At 38.6% G+C, this 15,783-nt stretch overlaps 2 pseudogenes; both read left to right on the forward strand.

Annotated features, from left to right (window-relative positions):
- Nucleotides 1-9,263: 9,263 nt before the first annotated feature.
- LOC148920689 (GDSL esterase/lipase At1g71250-like) lies at nt 9,264-11,668 on the forward strand (annotated as a pseudogene).
- Nucleotides 11,669-11,824: 156 nt separating this feature from the next.
- On the forward strand, nt 11,825-13,460 carry LOC103330245 (geranylgeranyl diphosphate reductase, chloroplastic-like; annotated as a pseudogene).
- The last annotated feature ends 2,323 nt before the right edge of the window (nt 13,461-15,783 follow it).

Raw genomic sequence — 15,783 nt, forward strand, 5'->3', positions numbered from 1 at the left:
TATTCTATTGTTAGATGGCTTTATTATGTTTTGTTTAATGCTATTTTTAAAATCTTTGACGCGTAGCTTTGTTGTTCTCTCTCATACTGAGAACAATTTACCAGCTCTTGGCTTAAAATCTATATTCAGGAAGTGGCAGAGGCACTTTCATGTAACAGATTGCTCAATATTTGGCCCAGTGTTTTCATTTTTAGCTGAGAGTTATGTATGCCATAACTATGTGGATAGCTAATTACCTTGAATATGCAACTCCAGTGAGTGAATGATCTGGTCCCATGAAGAATGATATGGAGATTATTTTTCTGTGCATAAGTAAATGTGCATTATGTGCATGAAAAGAATATTGGTCCTTGGCAAAGATTGAACATAATTTAAAACAACAGGGGGTTAAGTTCTGTTATCACATCAATTCTGCATTATGAAATGAGCACAAGAATTTTCCATATGAACACATCCTAAATTCTTGAATGTTTCTTAGAGGTCATCTTGATAGGGTTTTCTTTTTGTTATAACGGATGAGACACCGGCGATGTGTCCTTTGCTGTTTCTTTATTCTTGAACAGCAAGGAAAAGGAGTCTGTATCCTATCCTCTGCTGTTATTTTTGACATTGATCTTGTGCTTATATCATTTCTGTTTTTTTTGAAAAGAACTTTTAACTGCAAATGTTTTGCTTAAAAGATACAGGAATGCCAAGATATAGCCATAAAGCTTGTCTTAAAATACCGATCAAGAGCTTAGAATCTAAACCAATACATCGCTTCGCTTATCATGCCAAGGTTCTCTCTCTTATGTTCCTTGGGCTTCTGCTCTTCTGCTCTTCCTCTAATCTGACCTGAGGAGACTCCCTCCTGGCTGAGGAAGAATCGGAAGAGGGGTGAGTTGACGTCATCGGATCATTATTCCGATACTTTGTTTAGCTGATTGTGCTCTGATGATTTAGAAAATACTAACCCTAGTTAGAGAACTACACTCTACAAGCTTAAGCCTTAAATCCCTAGAATCTTGCCTGTACTGTTCTGGTTTTTGGTAATTTCAGCAGTGTCATCCCACTCAGAGCATTTCAAATTGAGTGCAAATTTTATCAAAATTTTGGCATCAAGTGTGCTGCCTGGCAGTTGGGCAAGTAGTTTGGAGGACTCACTTTGCCTCATTGATTGATGTTTTATTTTATGTCTCATTTTGTCCCTCACCATTAAATCTGTTAAAAATGTTGACGTGGTACTAATAGAACCCACTATTTTGCTAAACTAAGTGCCATGTGTGAAGAAAAAAAATTAAAAATTAAAAATTGTCTTTTAAAAAACTTAATGTAACTATTTATACTTTAAAATCTATGTTTTTGGTACCTTGACAGCAATCACAAAACCTTATTCCCATTTACATCGAGATCCTATCAGTGTGCCTAAAATCAGATCTCCAAGCCAAATTTCCATCCATTCTTCTCAAGGAGAAACTCTCCACCATCACATACCAGCCAAACTTCACTTTCACATCCATTTCATCCCCGTTAACCCATCCTCCTGCCTCTAAAACTCATCTCATATTCTGAACAATTGTTGAACTCAAACCTACACTCACCACTTTCTTGCTATGTGGGTTATAAGCTTTGAACCAGGTGAACCCGGTACGGCGTGAGTTATTTTAAATCAAACCACTCTGCAACAGATCTTGAAGGGACTAGGTTTTAACATTTGATTATTTTGCAGGGATTTTGTAAAGGCCATAGATGGTTTTCATGAGAAGTACTGTATTGGAAAAGGAGGATTTGAAAGAGTATACAAGGCAGAGTTGCTATCAGGTCAAGTTGTCGCAGTTAAGAGGCTTAACTTTGGAGATTGATTGCTGGAGTGTCGTTAGAGTCCGACAAATTAAGCCTCTTAACTGCGACAACTTTACCTGATAGCAAATCTACCCGTCCGTTCGTCGACCTCCAGCGAGGATCCACCCCAATTCCTCTTTTCTTTGGAGCACTATTTGATGACCGTTGCATATTCTTCGGGAGGGGGCTGGGTTTTGGGTCTGCGAGAGAGGAAGAGGGAGGAGCTGTTGGGGTTGGTTGTAGTGGTGGTGATGCCGACTGGGAAGGGATAATGGAGTTGGAGGACGGGAATTTGGGAATTTTAGATTTTAAAGTATTATTTTTATTTTAATAGTTTGATTAAATTTTTTTTAAAGATAATTTTAATTTTTAATTTTTTTTTTGTGCATTCACACATACTTAGTTTAGTAAAATAGTGGGTTCATTAAATATCACGTCAACATTTTTAACAGAATTTTTAATAGATTTAATAATGATGATGGACAAAGTGAGACAAAAAACATCAATCAAGCGGGAAGACACTTGGTCATTCCAGATTTACCAAATCTTTCATATCACCGCGGCTCCATTGTGGTGGTGTGGTGATGGTATAGGTGGGCAATTGACTTGTATTTGTGAGTTTGGCAGTGCGTGCGGATCAGTGATTGTTATCCTATGGGGTCCATAACGTTAAAGTTCCGATTTTCTTTTAAAATGAAATAATGCAAAAATAATAATAATTTAAAAACACACCAAATTTATTCCAACTAACAAAAACATCATTCAATAAATCAAGCTCATATATGTATGTATGTAAGCCAATAAATTTCATCAAAATAATAACACCAACCTAAATAATAAATAAACTCACCCAAAAAATAAAATATCTTGAATATTAAAAAAATACAAAAAACCCAGTGAGTGTTGAACCATTAACCTTAAGGTCCATTTCTATTCAAAGACCACTATGGTAAGTGATGTCTTTATGCTATTCATTTATACTTATAGTATTTATATGTCTACTTAACAAAATTAAAATAATATTAAAAAAAACACTAACAAATATCTTCCTTTTAAAAAAAAATTATGTCGGCGCATCTTCTTCTCCCTCTCAGTCTTCATCTTCTTCTTCCCCTTCTCTTTTTCTTCTCCCTCAGTCTTCTTCTTCTTCCTCCCCCTCTCTCTCTTTTTCTTCTTCCTCCCTATTTCTTCTTCCTAGCAGCTTGCATCTTCTTCTCCATGGGGTCGTCTCCCATGGTTGCAAGAGAAACCAAGAACCTCCAAGCCATTTTCAGCTCATGCCATGGGTCGTCGGCCCATTTACTATGTGACCTTGGTGGACGACTACGCCCTAATGGTATGATCCACGGTCAATCATGACTGGATATTGACTCACTTTAATGTGAAAGACAAAAGCTTTAAGAGAAATTAAATATGATGTGGCAAATGAAATGTATTATCATGTTATGTGCCACATCTGTTGGTATCCAAAAGTTAGGATTTAAGTTGGTGCATGTAGCGGTATTGTTAAAATTATTCTGTGCACTACTGGTAATTGTAATTGGTTAACTTCAACTAATTTGTTATCTGGTAAACCCCAAAATTAAGAATCTTAATCCTAAGAGAAGATGAAACATAAATGCTTGCATCAGAGATTACTTTACCTCCATCAAAATTTCATCCACTCCAACAACAACAGTTATCCTTGCAATGCACAATATCAATTCATTGTCTTTTTACGAGATGAAGATAAAAAATTCCATTGAAAGCCAAGTGTTTCCTATATATTAAAGGGAAATAGCCCTTAATGCCACCCGTTTTTAAGTTTTAAGTGGAAATATCAGCTCTCCCCAAAAGTTTTGCAAATACCACCTATAAATATATATTTATTGTCCAGTTATTGCCCACATAACACTTTATCTGAAATTTAGTTCTCTCTAAGCTCTCTATTCGTTCTCGTCTCTCTCTCTCTCTCTCTCTCTCTCTCCTCTCTCTCTCTCTCTCTCTCTCTCTCTCTCAGATTCTCTCCCTCTTTCTCTTTCTCTTTCTCTCTCTTCTTTATCTCTCTCACTGAGCTCTCCTTCTCTTTTCGTGCAGTGCGAGTATCCCTCGCAAGCACTGTCTCGCTAGCGCTCCTTTGGTCCGAATTATCCCCATCTCTTTGTTACTGAACTCTGGAAACCCTTCATCGACCCCATCTTCTAGGTATGTCTTCTAAATAACGTAAGGTCGCAGCTGGCTTGCAACCTTGAAGCTCTACTCCATTGCTGACCTCCAATAGGAGGTGTTGATAGTCATGTTGTTAATATCTGTGGGATTCTATGAAATAGGTTTTATTTTGATTGCTTGGGTTGCTGTGAAATTGGTTTTATTTTAATTGCTTTGGGTAATGTTTTTGAATCTTGATGCTCATCAAAGCGTCTGGGTTTTTACCAAATACATTGCGATTGCTCAGGATATGTGAATCTTGAAACTTGGGATTTTCCATTTAATGTATTAGATTTGTATAGTGTAATTGTGATGATACATTGTTCAGTGCTCGTGTTATTGGTGTTTTATTGCTGTTGTGTTGTTGTTATATTGTTGTTATATTGCTGTTGTATTGCTGTTGTATTGCTATTGTATTGCCTGGTTATTGTGGTTGTATTGCAGTGATTTGGTCATGGCTTCATATCTGTTAATGAAATGTTGTTTTGTCATGGTCAGAAATGGAGACAATTCTTATTCTGGTTTGCTACAATGGAAAATGGGTAACCTCAAAGAAGATGTGCAAATACGAATGGGGTGACTCAAAAGGCTTAATAGTACCACGGACCATCACATTTGCTGAACTGTTGGATCGTGTGCATCATATTGGTAATACAAACATGGAAAACAAGGTTTTCTTAAAGTTCTCAGTTTTGATGGCCTCGAATGAGGCACATAAAGATTGAGGACGATGATGCAAGGTATCCCACCGCCCAAGCAGCCATCTAGTATTGGGCATTCGATGGAGAATTTAGGGGTTGAAAGAGGAAGAAGCATGAGGTTTTGTGGTGGCATGTTTATGTAATTTAGGGGGGGATATGATGGTGATGCAAGGCATGATTTGTATATATAGAGTCCATATTGAATGTGTGTACTATAAGCCATCTGTCTTTTAAGGGATGTATACTTCAACCATTTTCCAAATTTTAATTTAATGTTGGTTTACTTTTTTTTAATTTTTTTCGTCTAAGATATTTTACAAACCATGCTGATGCGTACCACTGCAAAAGGATCGTATTGCAACTCTATTGTACTCTTATTGACATCATATTGCCATTAAACACATGAATATTGCGGATTTATTGCCTCTATATCGCCATTTCTGTACTGGACATGGATAAACTGTATACGCAGAAATACAAAAAGAGGCATCATAATTCCATAAAATCTACTTTTCAAACTTACATAATACAAGTAGAGGCCACCCCATAGTTACTTAATACAAAAAGAGGCCACCTGAACATGATTCCATTTTACATGTTGTTTTCACTACATTTTACAGCCAGTCCAAAGTCATATTAAAGTGTCACAAATTTGCTGCTGTTGCCACATTCGAAGTTGCATACTCTTCAATTGCAACGACCGCGACCCATGAAATTCATGATCCCCGCCCACAATGATGTTGTCCCAGTTTCCTTTTGAATCCACTATTTTTGCAAACTTACGAAATAGTTCGAATCTGGTTTCCACTTGTTGTTGCTTCATCTGGGCCATTTCATCAGATTCCTTGAATACCATAATTGAAGTGGCAAGAGGCAATTTCAATTTTGGCTTTCAACCCTTGTCTCTCACTCCGTTTTTCATGTGTCCTTCAAATTACTAGTCTCTCACTCCAATTTCTATCTCACAAGGATTTAAGTCTTTACCTTACATGATCATTGACAATTAACTAAATATCTAAAGACACATCTCAAAACACCAGATAATCATGACACAGCTTAAGCTACAATAAGAATGTGTGGTAGCAGAAGCCTAATTGAGAACAATTCAACAAGAAGACATCCGGAATCAATTTATTGACTTCAAGGTATAATGTAATGGAACATCCTATCAATCAGTAGCAATCACAATAATGACTCCAATATGCCCTCCTTTCAAATGTAAGGAAATTAATAAAATTGGCACCATCCCTTCAATTTTTCTTAACAAAATAAGAGATTTGTATGTATTGTCTGGCGTTATCAATATCAAAGATAAATGAATAAATAAACCATCAAAACTGTAAAAAAATGTTTGTTACACATGTACAATTAAAACACTAAAAGTTCACCTCATAAACTAAGTTCTCTAAGTATCCATACACAAAAAAGAAAAGCAAAAGCTTAAAGAGTTAGCTTATAGAAAAATCCATGGCCCCATTTCTCTAGACCACACCTGCTGGGTGACATGTTCCCATCTTCACTCATTTCCTGCTTTGTTTTAAGTCGACAATGATCAAGCACAAAACAACAAACTTTTAAAGAACTCATATTACACCACATATGGTTCTTTGCTTTGTTTAGACATTGAATATTCATCCCCAAACTGAAATTCCAAATAATCACAAGAGAATATGAAAAACAAAGAGAACTTATCCATATCCAATATGCAAGCCCTAAAGTTAGCAAACAGAGTAAAAGCAAAATTATGTCAAATTAACAAGCATTATTCTAAAACAAAAAGTATTATATAGTTGGGAGCATACAAGTTATAAATGATATACACGGGTTAATTGTCTTTGACTTTAGATATCATTTTCAAGAAAGAAAATAGATACCGATTAGACTTGTAAGAAGGTTACATACATTGGTCATAAAGACCCATTGTAAGCCACCAAATACCAATTAATAACTGCTACAAAAACCTGATGAGACACAGAGGTGCTTCACGGCTTTCCTCATCCTCTTCAAACCTCTCTTGCTATTTCTTTTGTTTTCTCTCTTCTCTTTCTAAATCTTGAATGCAAACCAACCAAATTAAATGCCAATCAAAACACACCTTTTAATTTGCCAAACTGTATGAGACCAATATGGATGCAATGCAGCAGTTTGGGTCTTGGAATTTGGTGATTTTTGGGTTTCTAAGTATGACAGATAGAAATTGATTGTGGAGGAAGGAAATTGACAAGAGATGGAGGTTGTGAGAGGTTGAGAACAAAGATGACAATGGTTGACAAAGGGACGATGATAGAGGGTTTGAGGGAAAGAGAGGGAGAGGGTTTTGGAATGAAATCAGAGCGCCAAATTTGAAACCTAGTGAAACAAAAGAAACAGCAGCACCTGAACAAAAATTCGAGGAAACAATCATACATCTATGATGCCTAATAACCCTCAAAACAATCATACATTTATGATGCCTAAGCCCTAAATCAATTTTAGTGAAACCCCTAAACCAATTTCTGAGAAACCCCTAAACCCTATACCCATTTCAGAGAACCCACTAAACCAATTTAAGAGAAACCCCCAAACCCTAAACCAATTTCAAACAAACCCGTAAACCAATTTCATACAAACCCATAAACCCTAAGCCGTAAGAAAATGTCAATGAACAGTACCTGTTTGAGAGTGAACGATGGTGTTGATCTTTGATGAATAGATTCTGCTGGGAGAGGAAGAGAGAAGAGAGAGTGACAACTGAGCGACGAGAGATAGAGAGAGAGTCCGAGAGGTGAGGCGACGAGAGAGTGAAGAGACTGCATGAGAGACGGAGCCAAGAGAGAGCTGATTGGAGGGAGGTAAATTTCAGAAAAAGTCTTAGGTGAGCAATAAGTGGACAATAAATATATATCTATAGATGGTAGTTATAAAATTTTTGGGGAGGGCTGATATTTCCACTTAAAACTTAAAAACCGGTGGCATTAAGGGCTATTTCCCTATATTCAATGTGGCCATTATCCTTCATGGAGGCTTCATATAGGTGCTTCTCCATCCCTAGAAGCACTTCTGTCTATTTAAACCAAACACTATAAAAATCATTTTAGAAAAGTTGATATACATCCAAATTTTCATTGAGAAGTTGGTTTTAATCCTCAGAGTTGGTGACTTTCGTACAAGTCCTTTGACTTTATGCCACATAAGATTACATTCCTTTTTAAATATTTTATGATGTAATCTTTTTATTTTTATTTTAAATTATTTTTTATTCTAATGTTGCCCCTTATGCCTTGAATCGGGTAGCTGTAATTTATGTGATAATTACCGAAAAGAATTGTTTATGACCATAATTAATTAACAAATTAAGTGTTTATGACCATAATGATTTTGGTATATTCAATTACAATGAAATAATGCATTAAATTTGGATTTTCAATGTGTTTCCTTATTTACCTCAAAGGGTAAAATTGACACAACAAAAAAAGTAATAAAAGTCAAAGGACTTGCATCTAAAATCAAAACGGCGACGACTTAGCCTAATGACAACTAATCATTTTGGACATAGATCTAAGAAGCCCAAATCATTTTGGAAAACTATTTAAAACTGGGGAAAAAAGAGGGGGTGTAGTTGTGTGTGCTTCCAGTATTCCTCACAATAGAATTGTTTCTCTTTCATAGGAAAATAAAGCACAAAATAACATCACATAAAAATAGGAGCATAGTATAAATTTAACTTACAACAAGTAAAGTAGCTTGTCTAATCCACTCCAAAATGCGGGATCAAGTTTTTCATGTATAAGTCCAAATTGCCCATTTGATAACCATTTCAATTTTAGTTTTAGTTTTCATTTTTTGTGCGAGAGTATAGAGGGAAAAGAGGGAGAATAGAAATGAGAATGAGAGTGAAGATGATATTGAAAGGGAGATGGAGGGAAGAGTAACAAAAGTGAAAACAAAAACTAAAAACTAAAATATATTTGAAATTGTTTTCATTTTTGTTAATCCTCCCTCCCATCCTCCCCTCTGATCCCCTCTCTCAATCGCATCCTCACTCTCATTATCACTCTCATTTCCTCTATACTCTTACACAAAAAATGAAAACTAAAACCTAAAAACTAAAATGGTTATCAAATGGGTCTTTAGCTTTCACCAAAAAAAAAAAAACTTCACACCAAGGAGAAAAATCATTCAAGTCTAATTTTAGGGTTTATTACAAATAGACAAAGATGTATTAACATAGTGAATAGTAACACTACGTAGCGATGTGACTATCACACCGAAGAAATTATTGTTAGGATTGATCTTATTTAATTTTGTTTTGGGAGGCTAGTAAAGGGATACAAACAATGAAAGAAAAGGAAAAGGGAATAAGTCAGAGAAAGAAAAACTCCCTAAATTTGCCAAACAAAAAAGAAAAAAAAAGAAAAAAAAGGAAATATAGTGTTTCTATAAAAACATTGGAAGCTTACTACCAAGTGAACTTCCCCAGACATGATTTTTATGCCTATCGCCTAACCCACACTAAGCATGTTCTTTTGTTTGCACAAACACACTTTTAAAACCCATTTCCTCAACACAAATCAAGCACATTTCAATTCAATTCAATTCGATTCAAGAAAGCAAAAGCAGATGAACACAAACTCAAGAAAGCAAAAGCAAGATGACAATGTCCCAAGAAAAACCCAATTTCAAAGCAAGCAAGTTGTTGCTTCTTGTTCATCTTCTAGGCCTTTTGGTCATGGCACATGGGAAATTGCCGCCAGAGGTTTCAAATGACCTAAATGCCCCTGCATTCTACATCTTGGGAGATTCCTCTGTTGATTGTGGAGACAACACACTGTTTTACCCTCTCATTCACAGCTATCTGTCCTTGTATTCATGCAACGGTTCTGATTCCACTCTGATTCCCCATCTTCTTGGTAACGTTTAATCCTTCATTTCATCGTTTTTATGAGTATTCTTTGTTTTTGCCAACTGATTAGTCCAGTGAAAAATGGTCTTGCTTTGCATTCCAGTGGTCTAAGTTTGAATTCGAATTCTCATGACACCTTGCAGTGCGTGTGTAAGAAACCCACATTTCCTTGTAGTTTAGACTATCACTTATATTAAAAAAATTAATTATGCTCTGTTTCTTGGACTTAATTTCCTTAGGAAATTATGAAATTTTCTGTGTTAGGCCTTTGCTTTTTTGTTTCTTGGACTTGAATTATTTGAGAACCGGCCTGTGTATGATTGAATTTGGCTTTCTTGGTTCTTTTTTTCTTTTTCTTTTTTGTGGGATTGATGGGCACCCATCATTCTTTGCTAGTAGAAGCTAAACCATCAAAGAAAATTCAACTTCCAACCTCAAGTTTGCTTCAACTTTCTTCTGATGAAGGAAAAGGTTAGATGTTTGTAGCATGGGCTGGCCCAAAAGTACATAAATATGTATGGCCTGGCTGCTAATTTAATAATAAACACAATTTATCAGTGTCAACTTCTGTCAATTATGGCTAACCAATGTAATTATGTGAATATATGAGTGTGCCAAAATGCTTATTGCTACCTATATGTTCATGCATCATGGGAATTTGAAAAAGAAAATGAAAAATGCTAACAAGGCATCAGTTTATTCTGCACTGCAGTAACTAGAATCAATTGTGTGGATTTTAATTTAATGAAAAATGGATTTGCACTAACATGTTTGTTTGTACCAACAGCTGAGAAGATGGGCATGCCAAATATCCTACCTTTCTACAGTCAAAATGGATCCATTGATGGAATACTAAAAGGCCTCAACTTTGGTTCAACACAAGCAACAATCATGAACCCGAGCAGCAAAGAGCTACCAGTCTGTGAACCAGCAACTACGTCAAGTTTTCGACTCAATGCAGCTCTTACAACTGCAGTTGAGCCAGGAAACAGCTCTCCATTTCATCCGATCTTCCATCTTCTACCTCTCCTTTGGCAAAGACGACTACATCGACCTCTACCTGCGCAAATGCATCCGGCGCTGCAAAACAAAACTACAGTGACCAAGAATTCTCCCACGTTTTAGCAAATCAGATGATACATGTTATAAGGAACCTCTATGACATGAATGTGAGAAGGATGATCTGCATGGGGATATTGCCTCTGGGATGCACACCTCGTATGTTGCTGGACCGGTACAATTCGAATTCCAAAGCCGGTGAGGAAGATGATGATGGAAGAGGTTGTGTGGAGGAGATCAATGCGCAGGTTTCGGAGTACAACAAAATGCTGCACGAGCAGATTGCTATGCTCCGCGCAGAGCTTCCGGATGCCCAGATTGTGTTCTGTGATGTGTACCAAGGAATTAGAAAGATCATAAACAACCCAGAACAGTATGCGGTACAAATCACTACTACCAACTCTTTCAAATTTCAATACATTACTGATTTCATTTCATTTTCAAGGAAGGAATTTAATTACTCCGAATTATAAGATTCTAAGAAACTTGCTGGTTGCAGGATTTGAGGATGTAAAGAGTGCCTGCTGTGGGTTGGGAATGTATGGGGCAGCAATTGGATGCCTTTCAAAAGATACGGCATGCAAACAAGATACAAGCCATGTGTGGTGGGATTTGTACAACCCAACAAAGGCAGTCAACTCCTTGCTGGCTGACTCTGCCTGGTCCGGCTCTCCCCTTTCTCGCATTTGCCGCCCTACCACCATCCAGGAATTGCTTTCCACTGCTTCACCCTCACATCCAATTCCCACCTGACTCTGCAACTCTAATTTTCTAATAATTTCCACTGTTTTCTGGTTCAAGTAGAAATTAGAACTTCATGAATGTAAATTTCAACAATTTTCCTGAAGCTCAGCGATTCCAGATTCCTCTGTCTAAACTCCTAAGTGGAAATTGGAATGCTGTATTAAAATGGATAAACTGTCGTTTTACCCGTGAACTATCACGCTAATCGAACTTAATTCCCTGAATTATTCTTTTTCAGTGAATTAAGCACTTGAACTCTGTTATAATTTCTCTATTATCTGGTTCAAGTAGATTCAACTATTTTTCTGAAGCTCACAGATTCCAGATTCCTCCGTCCAAGCTCCACAGTGGGTTGCAATATAAAAATAGTAAAAAGTTTGGAACTTTTGAAACCCCCAACGTCCACATTGTCTGATTAATTTAATAATATTCAAAAGCAAAAGCATATCACAAAATCACTAGCACAATAATTAAACTCACTCACCTTGCTGCCAAACAAAACCCTCAACAATGGCCGCAGCAACTCAAGCGCTTTTGAGCCTCTTCGCAGCTTCCCTCCCGACCAAGCACCGCCCTCTCACGATCAGAGCTTCAAAGCCCGCCACCACCAACCCGCCCATAGCCGGCCGGAAGCTCCGCGCCGCCGTGATCGGCGCGGGCCCTGCAGGATCCTCCGCCGCCGAGGCCTTGGCTGCAGGCGGCGTAGAGACCTTTCTGTTCGAGCGGAGCGGCCCCTCCGCCGCCAAGCCATGCGGCGGCGCCATCCCTCTCTGCATGCTCGACGAGTTCGACATCCCGCGCCACCTCGTCGACCGCCACGTCACCCGCATGAGGATCTTCTCCCCCTCCAATCTCGCCGTCGATTTCGGCAAAACCCTGCGCCCCGACGAGTTCATCGCCATGCTCCGCCGCGAAGTACTGGATTCCTTCCTCCGCTCCCGCGCCCAATCGTGCGGCGCCGACCTCATCTCCGCCCTCGTCACCGATCTCGAGGTCCCGACCTCGAACGACGCGCCGTACGTCATCCGCTACATTTCGAACAACTCGCAAAAGGCTCTGGCCGTGGACGTTGTGATCGGCGCGGACAGGCGCCAACAGCCGAGTCGCCAAGTCGATCAAGGCCGGCGGCTACTCATGCGCTATTGCGTTTCAGGAGAGGATTAAGCTCACGGACGACAAAATGGAGTACTACGAAGATCTCGCCGAGATGTACGTGGGAAACGACGTGTCGCCCGATTTTTACGCCTGGGTTTTCCCCAAGTGCGACCACGTGGCAGTGGGGACTGGTACGGTGTGCTCCAAGCAGGATATTAAGGTGTTCCAAAGGGCAATTAGGGCTCGGGCCAATTCTAAGATCAGCGGTGGGAAAGTGATCAAAGTGGAGGCCCACCCGATACCCGAGCATCCCCGACGCAACTCGTGTCAGAGGACGCGTTGCGCGCCATTGTCGGGGACGCAGCGGTGTATGTGACGAAATGTTCAGTGCGAGGGGATTTATTTCTGCGGTGCTGCGGAGATTGTGCGGCCAAGCGATTGTAAAGGCATCCGAAGGAGGGCAGAGGATGATCAACGAAGGGGATTTGAGGAGGGAGTATTTGAAAGAATGGGATGCCAAGTACGTTACAACATTTAGGTTTTTGGATTTGTTGCAAAAGGTGTTTTATGGTAGTGATGCGGCTAGAGAAGCTTTGGTGGAGTTGTGTGTGGGGATGAGTATGTGCAACGCATGACATTTGAGAGTTACTTGTACAAGAGGTTGGCAGATGGTAATAGGTGGGAAGATGCTAAGATGGTTTGCAATACCATTGGAAGTTTGATGAGGTGTAACATTTTAGGGAAGAAAATGGAGAGTTTGAAGTTGTGAGATTTAATTTTCTTGCCTCAATTGGGATTTTCATTTGCCTTCTAGTTGTTTGATTTGTTTTTAGCTAAACTAAAGCATTTGTGGATTTTAATTGTAGTTGTTGAAACTTGAAGGTAACGGAATTTGTGCATTGGCTGAATATTTCAGAAAAAAAAATATTAAAAATTAAAAGCCAAGTGACCATATTTTAGCCTTTTGCGCATCCTGTATCACATTAAAAAAACCAAGTGACCAAATATTTTATAGGAAACATCAAAACACCCTTATTGATTGGTTGATTATTAGTTAAATAGCTCATGTTATTATTATTTTTTAGGTTTTTAGTAACAAGTAAAAAGCTCATTTTTGAATGACATATTATACAAATACCTACATAGAGCTGATTTGAACAGAAAAACAAAAACTAGCCAGTTGTTCTTTTTTAATTGGTTCTTAGAGCATCTCCAGGAGTCTCCAAATTTTAGTCAAATTCTAGCTAAAATAGCTAGAAAGTCATTATAGCAAACTACTAGTTTGGCATTGCTATGTTGTGAAAATAATCGTTGTCAGATTTGCTGTGAGAGAAATCAGCAATGAAAGAAAGCAGTTTAGCGTTTGGTAAACTTTTGTTATAAGTGATGTTTGTACAATAATCAATTTCTAAGTGTTCGTTAATTTTTTATTTTTTTTAAGTGTTGTGAGCTGTGTATAATGAATAAAAAGGGCATTATGTTGAAATAGTTTTTCTATTCAAGTCTTTGATTAAAGGAAAAGCACTTTCATTTTATCTCCTTTGTTTTTTTTTTTTGTATTAAATATGTTTCCATCATACCCTAAAATTTATTTTAATTATAAAATAAATAAAGTATTCCATTAAAAATAAATATATTGACAATAATATGGTCATAACAAAAATTAAGTTAGTCATAAACAAGCAATACATTTCTAAGCAAATGAACTCATTAAACTTGTAGCTATATGATTTCTCAATACCTCCATTTCTTGTGTTATAGGACCATCTTCTTGTTGTGCATCAACCTCTATCTCTGTTGAGGCCCAAAAATTCAAGGGGCTAAGCCCAAATTAACCCTTAGCCCAATATGAGTGATTGGATGCAAAATAAGCTCAATCGGGATAAAAGAAAATTTATAAGAGCCGCCAACACAAGCTACAAGCGACAAATCATGCTAAACAAGCACGTGCAAAAGGAGCCAAGGACATACCGATATTACTAAATCACGCTCACATGCTCATTCGGCGCTACTTGGCCCGACTATAGCCTATCATGGCATAATAAAACCCCAAGCACAAGCATAGAAATCATGCGCATTCTAATAAAGCTACGCTCACGAGCTTATAGGCCCAAGCCACAGAAATTAACCGGGGCTTCTTGAGAAGGTTGTGGTATGGAGAACGAGCAATCACGGGGCCATTTATTGAGGTTCAAGGCGTAGGTTTCAAAGCCACTTGGGGGCTTTGGAACTCAAGCCTGCCTAGAACCCAAGCATATGGGTTAGCATGAGAGAGGAGAAAAAATTGACCCATGCTCTAGGAAGACACCAAAGAACCTACCAAGATATTTAGCCCAGCCCATCAATAGAATTAGAGAAAGCCTTTCCAGAGCTTGACAAAGCTCACAATGATAGAAGCAACAAAGCCGAGGACCCAATACCTTATGTACAAGCCCAAGCCTAGCGCTTGCAAAAATCTGGCGTCGAGCCCTATCCCGTTTGAATTCCAAACAATGGTCATAAGGGAGCCACGGCAAGACCAGAGGAAATCCATGGGGGTGAGAGAAGTGTCCATCGGACAAAAGGCTCCATCTCTCCCCTTTTCCTCTGTAAGCTCTACCTGGGAGAAAACGTAAGGAAAGCAGGTGGCGCCTTCCCTCTGTGGAAAGCCCAGCTGCGTCAAGCCATTGGAACCATGAAGGGTTCCTTACCCATGCCCCTTGGATGGAGAAATTCATCAAAATAGGGCTAAGTAGGAGCTGCCAAAGAAAAAGGAAGAGGAAAACCAGACGAAATTAGAGCTCCTAACGCCTATAAAAGGAGACTTTTGCTACCCAGAAAAGACATCCACAACTCAACGACCCAGAGCTTGACCAAGCTTTGTCAAGCAATCTGGAATTTACTCAAGCCACCCAATCCCCTTTCTCCGTTGTTTTCTTCTTCCCCTGAGATAAAACCTTGCTAAGTTTTTCTTCGTTCTTGGTTAGATTTGATCCTCTTTAAGAAATTCATGCTGTTCTCTCTCTCTCTCTCAAACTGCTAAACTCATGAAAGCTTAGCTCCCATGCCACATACTCCTCAGGCTGAGCCATTAGCGAAATCCTCATGCTTATTTGGGTGTTAGTGAAGTGATCTTGAGAGTGTTCTTTTAAAATCTCATTAGATTTTCTAAAAACTCTCTTGGGAGCTTGTTTTTCGAACTCAGGCATTTGGGGGATTTTGCTCGTTGTCTTCTTACAGCAGCCCAGGCCTATTCGTCATTTCTTTGGAACAAACCCCTACATAAATTGGCGACTCTGCTGGGGAACAAGCTGC

This window comes from Prunus mume, linkage group LG1 (genome assembly GCF_029339155.1).
Source record: "Prunus mume cultivar Tortuosa linkage group LG1, ASM2933915v1, whole genome shotgun sequence".
In the NCBI taxonomy this organism is placed as follows: domain Eukaryota; kingdom Viridiplantae; phylum Streptophyta; class Magnoliopsida; order Rosales; family Rosaceae; genus Prunus; species Prunus mume.